At 47.7% G+C, this 11,835-nt stretch overlaps 1 pseudogene; it reads left to right on the top strand.

The window, feature by feature from the left end:
* Nucleotides 1–10,427: 10,427 nt before the first annotated feature.
* LOC132503041 (small ubiquitin-related modifier 2-like) lies at nt 10,428–10,708 on the top strand (annotated as a pseudogene).
* Nucleotides 10,709–11,835: the final 1,127 nt, after the last annotated feature.

The raw sequence follows: 11,835 nt of genomic DNA, 5'->3' as shown, positions 1-11,835 counted from the left end.
AAGGCAGGTTCTTGTTTGATTTATGCTTGTAGCTTATAGACACCTAGCACAATGCTCTGTATAACTGGACATGACTGTGTCTGTATTTATTAATTTTATTGGGTTATAATTTACATCAGTAAAATGCATTGATTTTAAGTGTACCGTTCATTCAATTTTACACTCAGGTAACCACCATCCAATAGAGAGAAAACATTCCCATCAACCAAGAATGTTCCCTAGTTCCCTTTCCAGCCAATCCTTACCAACAACCAATCCCTAGCCAGAATGTAACTGCTCACATTTCTACCAGCCTAGATCTGTTTTGTCTCTTCTTGAACTTCATCATAAATGGAATCACACCACATGTACTCTTCTGCCTACCTTCTTTCATTCAACGTAATGTTTTTGAGATTCATCCATGTTGCCACATGTTAGAAATAGCCTCTTAAAGAATCCACTGATGGTGGGAAGGAAGCCCTGCTTTACTGGACTTCACACCAGCCCCGGGCTTCCCTGAGTCAACGGCATTTGGACTTCCTGGGCTTGCTTCCTGCCTGCTATCAGGCTGTTCACAAATCAAGGAACTCCCTTGAAGCCCTGTCGCTCTTTCTTGCTGGCACTTCTGCCTTCTCCACATCGCCGCTGTACCTTCCAGCCACCTTCAGAAAGCAGATAGTTCCTGTTTTCCCCACCACCTCCCCAAGACCCTGCTGTCCAGCTCCAAGGTTCTATGCTCCCATGTAGGGCTCCCATCTGTCAGGAGGAGATGTCATCTCCACTGTTTCTTTGCAAATCTGTTTTTCTTGAGGCTCAGCTAGAGTCACCTCTCCAGGGGCCTCTGGGCCCATGTCCTGAATGGCTCACGTCCACTCATTGCCAAGAGGCAAGTGTGACTGGAGCCACACAAAAGGGAGAGGCTGCTGGCTCTGCAGCGCTCTGTGCCGGCTACATCTTAGGGGTTCTCAGGTGATCTCACCTGATGATGATGGGCCGGCTCCCACCGGCCAATGCTCGTGATGCAGGGATGGTGGCTTCCTGGCTGGCAGAGTCACTCCGTCTGGTTTTCAGTGTACATTTGGGTGGACAAGCCCATGTGCTGCCCCCTCCCATCACAAGGCCCACAAAGGGCTTATGCTCATGCCTGTATCAACTCTGCCATCGTCTATGTCAGAACTTCCACTTCAGGGTGAGAACGAGGCCCAGCCTGGACAAGTCCTAAATCGCCACTCCAGAAAAGGAGATCCAGCCTGCACCCCAGACACTGTGTCATCTGGCTAAAATGTGACAGAAGGAGTAGGTATCACCCCAAGGAATTATCTTAACTGGGAAGAACAAGGAAAGGACTCCAGAAGGTCAACTGTGTCACTCGAACTTTCAAAACTGTGCTAAAATACACCATCTTCATCAGCTCGGGCACCGTAACAAATATACCACAGACGGCGGCGCTTAAACCAGTCACTTACTTCTCACAGTTCTCAGGGCTGGACGTCCAGGATCAGGTGCAGCGGATCCACTGTCCGACGAGCTCTCGGTCCTCATCTTCCTGCTGAGCCTTCACCTGGTGAAAAGCAGAGACAAGCAGCTAGTTCTCTCCCCGCTATTCTTATCAGGGCACGAATCCAATCAGGAGGGCCTTGCTCTCATGACTTAGTAATCTCCCCAAGGCCCCACCTCCAAATACCATCTCATTATCTCATTAGGGATTAGGGTTTCAACATGTGAATGGGGGGCCTATAACACATACATAACATGAAAAATGAACAGTTCAGTGGCATTTTGTGCTTTCTGAGATGTCATGTGCTGAAGGCTCTTCCAGGACACGTGTAACTAATTGTGCAGAGCACGCCCTTAATCTTGCAGACCTGTGAAGTAAGTAGTATTATCCCTGTCTCAAGGAACTAAGGCCCAGAGAGGGTGGTGGCTGCACAGGGCATATGCAGATCTTGGGTATAAACCCCGTCTGCCTGCTCCAGGCTGGTCGCCTGCCGCTTTGTCACCCTGCCTTTCTGTCTGGCTCCTTGAAGGTGATTTCAATGTCTCTGATCTCATATATCCCATCAAAGTGCTTACCGTGCTGACCACAAAATCCTTCCATCTAGTCACAGCACTTACGGAAAGGGAGCCGGGAAGGAGAGGATGGCTTTCCCTCTCCCTGTCGAGCTGTGGTCCCCACCCATCTGCACTGGCCTGTTGTGTGACTTGAGATTTGCAGTATATCAACGAGGCGTATGCAAAAATATTTTCCATTCCAGGGTTGTGACCTACCTTGAATTCCTCCCAACAGTCCTCGCAGCTAGAGTTTTGTTAAAGCGGAAACATTTTAAGAAAAGGGAAGACATCTGGAGCCATTATCTCCTATTAACGCTGCAGCCATTCTGAGTGGTGAATTACGCGGTCCAGCGCCAAGCCTGCTGGGATGGCCCCGGGGCCAATTATTTCAGAATGAGGAGAAAAATGAGGGGAAGAACTGTAGTTTAGGATTCCACCCAAGAGCCCAGGGCCAAATGAGGCCCTGTAGTGAATTGAGGCTTCATGGATGGAGTGTGAGGGGTGAGCAAAAAGGCTGAAAGCAGCAGAGATTTACTTACTAGAGCATTTTGCTGGGCACCTGTGTGGTGGGGCGTCAGAAGACGAGCTCTGAAATCAGGCAGGACAGGGTTGTCCGGACACCAGCTGGGTGCCCGGGGCAAGACGCTGGAGCTTTCTGGAGCTCCGCTCCCACTGACCACGAATTGGGGACTTCAAGGCCTTCCCTCCACGGGTGGTGGAGGTGAGCCACTGTCCATCGCACACAGGGATGGCGCGGGGAGGTGATCAGGCAATGGGCCCTCATGAGCTGCGCGGAGACCCCACCGGGAAGTCTGGGCGCTGGGGACGGGCGGGAACCACAGGTGTCCGCCTCCGCTCCCGCCGCTGAGAAGCAGCCTCTGCTTCACTGGCTTCCCCACCAGCCCCGGAGGCGGCCTAGCCTGGGATGGAAGGCCCAGCCTCTCGGCAGAAACAGCCCTGACCACGCACCTGGAAACTATTGCTATGATTTGGTTTGTTGGGTTTGGCTTCTGACCGTGAACCGGTGGTGAGAGGCCCTCGGGGTTCGAGGAGGAATGAGCCGGTCGGCCCGGAACCTCAGGCCGCGGCGGCACTGGGAAGGGCCAACCTCCCCGGGGGCAGAGTCCCCCTGAGGAGCCAGCTGTGACCTTTCACTAGTGGACACATGAGCCAAACCAAGAGCAAAGGGAAACAGAATCCAGAAGAGGTGGCTTCAGCGTCCGCGGTGGCCACTCATGTTGTCACTGGCAAATTCCATTAACAACTCACGAGAAATAAAAATAGAACCTGGGTAAAAAAACAAAGTCTAACCTTGTTTCCTCTGCGCTGAGTCTAGTCCACCAGCTCCCAGGGCACTGCGTGCAGGAGCCTCGCAAACCGCCAACACCTCAGACCAGGGTTCCGGGCGCAAAACTGCGGCGCCGCCCGCTCGGCTCAGGGCCGTGTGTAGAAGGTCCGCCCACCACACTCAGTTCAAGATGGCGGGCGCGGGCGGGCTGCGTGCAGAGACGCTGCGCCCTGCTGTGTGATCAAGGCCATCAGCAGCAGCTGCACCTGCGCAGGCCCTGTGAGACGGCCCCTCCCCTCCCCGCCCCTCCCCGCCCCTCCCCGCTCCTCCCCGAGGACGGGACCCCTGCAGAGCAGCCCCGCCCACCGCCTGGCTCAAGATCACATCCTCCAGAGCCTCCTTCCATTGGCTTGAGTGACACCAGCAGGAGGACCCTTGTTGGGGCCCCACTAGGAGGCTGGGTAACAAGAACTCAGATGGAATTTCAGAAGTGATGTGGACAGTTTTCTTCCTCACTCAGGAGGGACCACGATGTCCCAGAGAGGAGACCAGCCCCGAGAATCCAAGTAGCAATGGGGCCAATGTGGGAAAGTCCAAAAGTCTGGGAACCCTCCAGCGTGGGCTCTCTGGAGAAGGAGGGAGGGAGGAGAAGCGCCTGGCACAGCAGGCGGGGCAGCCCCTTCAGTTGTGAACCTGAGCTCCACACCCGGCAGTCCAAGCCGAGAAGTTAATCTGAAGGCAAACCAAGCCTCAACAGACAACAATCCAAGAACCAAAGAGTTCCAGACATCCAGAAGCCAAATCACAGGGGGCAGTTAATACAGGAGTGGAGCCAAGGCCAAAGCCACACCGAGGTCGGAAGGGCAAGGTATCCCCAAAGCGGAGCAGGACAAATGTAGACCAGGAGCGATTCTCAAATCCACAAGCCAGGGGCCCACACCTGTGGCTCATAGTGGAGACACATTAGATGCCTTTTAGCTGGCACAATTAAACCTCTTTCAGCTGCAGAGTGAGAGAAAACCACGTTCTGGTGCCGCCAGCACACCTGCTACCCCACGGGTAGGTGTCTTGGGACGAGCAGTGAGTGGGAGCAAGGGCTCTGCTGTTCCTGCGGGCAACCTCTGCATCTGGGCAGCACACCTTGTGAGCATCTTGCCATCTGGAAGTTATTTTGTTGATCTAGATCCATATTTTTAATTCAAAAATGGCTCCTAAATGCAGGCCAACCACTGCATCTGATGCTCAGTACTCTCCCACCTCCCCCACTTCAAGCAGTCAGTTCCAACACAGGAGGGGAAACCAGCTCTGACTGTCTCACTGAGAGGTGTCATTCAGTGTAACTTGAGGTGATATAAGGATTTTCAAGGCTAATGTTAACTGTAAATTTTACCGTATGGACTGACCGGACAACCTAATGTCCACTCTAGGTTTGGCTCCTATGAATGCCGGGAGGGGGTGGCAGATCCCAAAGGTAAAAAGCACAGTCAGACTTGCAACAGGGACATTTAAATCTACCTAGAGCTACATGGAATCCGTAGGGTTTAGGGGGACAAAATCTACCGAAGTCAAAGCAGAATGGGTACTACCCTTCAATGACGGAAGGACAGTCTTTTCAACAAATGGTGTTGAGAAAACTGGATATTCACATGCAAAACAATGAAGTTGGACCCTTACATTATACCCTATATATAAAATAACCCAAAATCGATCAGACTTAAACCTAAGAACTAAAAATATTAAACTTTTAGAAGAAAGCCTAGGGGAGAGCTTATTACATAGGATTTGGCAATGATTTCTGATATGACACCAAAAGCACTGGCAACAAAAGAAATAATAGGAAAACTGGACTTTATCAAAATTTAAAACTTTATACATCAAAGGACACTATCAACAGAATGAAAGGCAGCTCAAAGAATGGGAGAAAATATTTGCAAATCATCTATCTGTTAAAGGTTTAATATCCAGAATATATAAAGACCACCTAAAACTAAAAGACCAAACAAACAAACAAAAAAAAAACTGTTAAAAAATGTGCAAAGGACTTGAATGGCCTTTTCTCCAAAGATACACAGATGGCCAATAAGCACATGAAAAGATGCTCAACATGAAATGCAAATCAAAACCACAGTGAGGGGCCTCCCTGGTGGCGCAGTGGTTGAGAGTCCGCCTGCCGATGCAGGGGACACGGGTTCGTGCCCCGATCCCGGAGGATCCCACATGCCGCGGAGCGGCTGGGCCCGCGAGCCATGGCCGCGGGGCCTGTGTGTCCGGAGCCTGTGCTCCGCAACGGGAGAGGCCACAGCAGTGAGAGGCCCGCGTACAGCAAAAAAAAAAAAAAAAAAAAACCACAGTGAGATGCCACTTCACGCTCACTAGGACGGCTATCATTTTAAAAAAAGGAGGGGTGGAACAGAGAAAAGCAAGTGTGGGCAAGCACGTGGGGAAATTGGAACTCTGGTGCTTTGCTGGTGGGAATGTAACCCCTGTGGAAAACAGTGCAACAGGTCCTAATGATATTCAACACGTAATTACCACACCATCCAACAATTTCATTTCTGGTTTATACTCAAAAGAATTGAAAAGAGGGAGGGACTCAAAAAGATATTTGTACACCCACATTCATTGCAGCATTATTCACAACAGCCAAAAGTTGGAAACAACCTAAATGTCCATCGAGAGGTGAATAGATAAAGAAATTGTGGTGTAAACATCTAATGGAATAGTATATAGGCATAAGAAGGAAAGACATTCTGACACATCCTACAGCATGGATGAACCTTGAGGACAATATGCTCAGTGAAACAAGCCAGACATGAAAGGACAAATAGATGAAACTGCTTAAATGAGGTACCTAGAGGGGTCAAAGTCATAGAGACAAAAGGTAGAAAGATGGTTACCAAGGGCTCGGGGAGGAGACAGGGAGTTAGTATTTAATGAAGACAGTTTTTCTGTTTGGGAAGATGAAGAAGTTGTAGAGGTGGATGGGGGTGATGGTTGTGTAGTAATGTGAATATACTTAATGCCATTGAACTAGACACTTAAAAGTGATTAAAACAGTACATTTAATGTTAATATATATTTTACCACAAGAATAAAAAGGAATTGTACTATGTAACCAATAGGCCTCCCCCTGCCCCCCAGGAAAGCTCTGATCTCTAAATCCCCTGGGCCTGCAGTGCTCTTGGCCCAGCGAGGACTGGAGCAGAAACCCCACAGGACTGAGCCTGGAGGTGACGGACACAGTCTCGTCCAGAAGCAACGGGGAAGGCAGAGGCTGCGGAGAGAAGGCGAGACGGATGGGGCCTTTGAGACTTTACTCCTGACTCTGAATTTCCCTGAGATGAATTTGCTCATCCAGTGGCTCCCCTTCCACCAGCCAGGTTCTCCTAAACCCCTCAGCGGCTTTTCCACGTCTGCTGCCTCAGGCCATCTCTTATGTCAGGTGTCAGTCTCACGTTCTGCCCGGCTCTTTTTCCTCCGTCCACTTCTGAGGTCTCTGCTCCTGACTCAGGCTTGTGCGGAAGGATTCTAGCGCATCCTGACCACGACTTGGAAAGGCCATCTGTCAGTCAGTACTCCTGCCTCAGCACCCATCTCATCCGTCACCCGGGAGGGGCTGGGTGTGCATCCTGCACGGTGGTCGATGGCGCTCATGGCTTCTGGTCCATTAGGGGTGAAAGGGTTCCAGCCTGTGCATGGCAGCAGCAAGTTGCTTATCGGCCCCACCAGGGAAAGATTCCGGGAATGCTCCGTAGTTCCCTGAGCGCTCAGGACAGGGCACAGTGGAAGGGAAAAGCTTCTCTCTGGGCCCTCTGCTCTGTCCTGTGCCAGCTTCCTTCTCCTCCCTGGCCCTAAGGAGACAATGCCTGGCAGAGAGTCGCCCCACGAGGCAGCTTTCTCGCCTGATCTTTTAGTGGAATTGTCTGTTTAAACAGTCATCCTTCTGTACCCCAGACCTCCCAGTGCGTCCTTTTAGTCGTGACCTCCAATACCGCAGCACGACCACAAGTTTCACCCCAGAGCACCTCCTGTTATCCGGGCAGCAAGATCCTACTAAGCACGTCGTATTCACTTTTACCCATCCTTTAGCAGCTGTGATGTATGCAAATCTTTATCTCTAGTGCTATCAAAATCCAAGATCCCTAAAGCAAATGTGGGCAATGGCTGGAATTTCCCTACCCTCTGGGCAGCAATTTTTGGGAACCATAACAATAGAACGAGAAAGGGCCTGGATTCTACCTGCATCTTAAAACCAACAGCTGAATGGAGCCCTGAGGCCTCGTTTTGATGTGCTACCAGGTTTGAATCATGCTGGCACTGCCCCACCTCTCAGCTATAATAATGGGGTTTTGAATGGTTGGATTGTAGCCCCAGGATTAAAGTCGAGCTGAGTAACGTGGTATTGAGTTAAGGCATGCCCACAATAAAGAGACTGTTCTTCACTGTGGAAACCAAAGCATAGGCAGAGTTATTTTTGCTCATGGCGAGTCCTGTCTTCAGATCTATTGCTAAAAGGGAAAAAAGCCCTTCTCCTGTTTGTTCTTTTAAAAGCGCCATATAAGGACCTTCCCACCTCTAGAAACTCAGCATTAAAATGATATCTTTGGGGCCTCCCTGGTGGCGCAAGTGGTTGAGAGTCCGCCTGCTGATGCAGGGGATACGGGTTCGTGCCCCGGTCTGGGAGGATCCCATATGCCGCGGAGCGGCTGGGCCCGTGAGCCATGGCCGCTGAGCCTTCGCGTCCGGAGCCTGCGCGTCTGGAGCCTGCGCGTCCGGAGCCTGTGCTCCGCAGCGGGGGAGGCCGCAACGGTGAGAGGCCCGCATACCGCAAAAAAAAAAAAAAAAAAATGATATCTTTGAAATTTGCCATAAATGGTGCAAATATTTTCCCAAAATGATCTTGACTATGAGCAAGGTAACACAGCAACAACCACCACCCTTCCCAATGCCAACTAAAAATATTTTAAGTAGTTCTCTCACTATTCCAGCCCAGGGTCTTCCACCCATCCTATTTGCAATGCAAAGCAGAATTTTTAAGACTATGAACTCCGTGATTCAGACATACCTGAATTCACATCCCAGCTCTGGAAGTTACTGTGGGGTGTGGCAGTTATAAAGCATGTCATCCGAATTTAAACACTCCTCAATCAAGAGCTGAAGTCTGTGTTCCCTGCTCTTGAATCTAGGCTCTTTGACTGCTTGACCCAAAAAAATGCAACAGAAGTAATGGTACCAGTTTCTAGACCCAGGCCCCAAGGAACTAGCAGCTTCTACTGCCTGTCTCTTGGGGTGCTCCTCTCCTTCTTGAAACCTGGTCACCATGCTGTGAGGAAGCTGAACAGCCCACGGAGACGCCTGTGATGAGTGGTCCCATGTTCTCAGGCCTGTGGACCCAGCTGAGCTCCCAGCCAATAGCTAGCCCTGTGAGGAAGCCATCTTGGAAGCGGTCATCTAGACCCTAGGCTACTATTAATAATGCTGCTGTGAACATCTATGCACAAGTTTTTGTGTAGACATACGTTTCCATTTGTCTTGGGTATATACTTAGAAGTGGAATTGCTAGATCACGTGGTAACTCTATGCTTGACCGTTTAAGGAACTGCCAACCTCTTTTCTGCAATGGCTGCACCATTTTACATCCCCACTAGCAATGTATGCGGGTTTGCCAACACTTTATTATCTGTCTTTGTGATTATAGCCATCTTAGTATGTAAGTGTTATCTCCTTTTGGTTTTGACTCGCATTTCCCTGATGGATGATGATAATGAGCATCTTTTCAAAATGTGCTTATTGGTCCTTTGAAAATCTTCTTTGGAGAATGTCCACTCAGATCCTTTGCCCATTTTAAATTGGGTTATATGTGTTTTTACTACTGAGTTGTTCTTTATATATTCTAGATCTCAACCCTTTATCAGATATATGATTTACAAATATTTTCTCCCATTCTGTGGGTTGTCATTTTTTACTTTCTTGATGCTGTCCTTCAAACCACAAAAGCTTTTAACTTTGATAAATTCTAATAGATCTATGTTTTCTTTGGTTGCCTGTGCTTTAAGTGTCATATCTAAGAAACCATTGCCTAATCCAAAGTCACAAAGATTTACACCTGTTTTTTTTTTTCCTGAGAGTCTTATTGTCTTAGATTAGGTTTCTGATCCATTCTGGGTTAGTTTTTATATAGAGAGTAAGGTAGGGCATCCAATTTCATTCTTTTACATGTGGCTATCCAGTTACCCAAGAGCCATTTATTGAAAAGACTATCCTTTTCCCCCATTAAATGGTCTTGGCACCCATTGAAAATCAATGAACTGCTACTGTGAGGGTTTATTTCTGGACTCTCAATTCTACTGCATTGACTTATATGTCTGTCTCTATGCCAGTAACACACCATCTTGATTACTGTAGCTTTATAGTAAGTTTTGATTTGGGGAAGCGTGAGTTCTCTAACTTTGTCCTTCTCCAAGATTGTTTTGGCTACTCTGAGCGCCTTGCACTTCCACATGAATTTTAGCACCATCTTGTCCATGTTTGAACGAACTCAGCTGGAATTTTGATGGCACCAAATGACTGTGGATCACTTTGGGGAGTGTTGCCATCTTGACAATATTAAGTCTTCTGACCCTGAGATATGTTTCCATTTATTTAGGTCTTCCTTAATTTCTTTCAACAACGTTTTGCAGTTTTCAGAGTGTAAGTTTTGCACTCAGTTTGTTAAATTCATTCCCCAGTATTTTATTCTCTTTGGAGCTATTGTAAGTGAGCAGTTCCTGTTTCTCAGCTGATGGAGAAGTCCTTCCATGCTAAGAGCTTTGTCTGACACAGGTGTTTCAGTTATCTGGGAGTTTCAAACTTCTCTGGTTAAGTCTCAGCTATTTCATAATTAATGAACTGGAAATAAACTCCATAATAAAGATCTTCCCCTGCCCTGGTCTAACAGGTTCTAACTAAATTTATGTTCTCAAGGGACTTATTTTTTATTTTAGAAAATTCCCTTTGACTGATTGCTACCTCCTCCTTCTGCCACTAGTGGTGCTGCTCTGTGCTTGTTTGGTGCCAATCCTGGTACCTTTTTTGTGAAGCAGCCACTGAGAAGGCTCCAGAGGTTACCATGGCCAATGAAGAGCCCCAGGAGGGAGTCAAGACAGAGGACCACGATCACATTAACATGAAGGTGGTAAGGCACGATGGTTCTGTGGTGCAGTTTGAGATTGGGAGGCATAACCATGTTTGACGAAAGCCTATTGTGAATGACAGGGTTTGTCCATGAGGCAGATCAGATTCTGATTTGATGGGCAGCCAATCAATGAAACAGACACACCTGCACAGTTGGAAATGAAGGATGAAGATACAGCTGATGTGTCCCAATAGCAGACAGGAGGTGTCTACTAAAGAGAGAACCTGCTGCTTTACTCCAGAATCAAGAAGTCATTCTGAGTTAGAAAACCACGATTTGGTTTTGCCGCATTGTGACTGCTGCAGTACAGTTTTCTCTAGTCTTTCATTTCCCCTTCCCCACTCCTTTGTTGTACATTAAGTAATGGAGGTATGTGCACAAGCATATTGATTTTTTTTAACTAAATGGCCAATGGTACATTTTGATCAACATCACAAGGAGATGGGATGGGGGAAAATACTGCTTCTGTGAAAATAGTCCCTTTCTCCATTATTGGCATGCTCATTCAGCTCATCTCTTTATATGCCAGTAAGTTCTTTTGATTTCCCTGTTTAACGAGAAAAGAACAATGTAACAATTATTGCATACCTTGTTCGATTGGAGAATTTTAATGTTTTTCATTTTCATTTCAAAACCAAGAACAATTTTGTAACTTTTTTGTATGTAGCTGTTACAGGTAGGACAATCTGTCGTTAAGCAAGGATAAATTACTGTAAAAGAAATGAATCCTAGATAGTTTTCCCCTTCAGGTCAAGCATCTTGTTGTTTAAATAAACTTTGTGGGTTTCTTTTTAATGCTTTTTTACTTCTGCTTCTCAGCTCAAGTGTGTAATTAATAGGAAAATGGAAATTTGCTCGCTATGCTTTCTTCAGATCGCTGTTAAATCACCTTATTTTAAGGAAAACTAAGGCAGAAATCCTTCCCCAGATGCTCTTCTTGGGAAGAATTTTACTCCTCGGGCTATTTCTGACTGTGCTTTCAGCAAAAAGATTTTCAGTCACAGCATATGTGATTTTCAAGTTTCTTCTTTGCTGGGAATAATTAGAAAAATCACAAAATGGAGTTCAGAAATAGAAAAGAAAGATGATGTGAAGGAAGAGCAGTGGGAATTCTGCCAGAAGCCTTGGGAGGAACAAAGGGAGCTGGGAAAGGCCTCTTGCCTCCGCCAGCTCCTGCCTGGGGAGGATGCAGCCCTCAAGAGGCTCCAGTGCCCACTGGGTGCAGCCAGGCTGCACTGCAGTCATCCCAACCAGAGTGGGACCAAAGTGGGCTTCTCTCTAAGAAAAAATTTCAAACACACAAAATAAAAAGGAATTAAGTATTTGTCACAATGAACAAATA

This window comes from Mesoplodon densirostris, chromosome 15 (assembly GCF_025265405.1).
Source record: "Mesoplodon densirostris isolate mMesDen1 chromosome 15, mMesDen1 primary haplotype, whole genome shotgun sequence".
Lineage (NCBI taxonomy): Eukaryota > Metazoa > Chordata > Mammalia > Artiodactyla > Ziphiidae > Mesoplodon > Mesoplodon densirostris.
The sequence above is the reverse complement of the archived record's forward strand: the minus strand, read 5'-3'. Positions and strand labels throughout refer to the sequence as shown.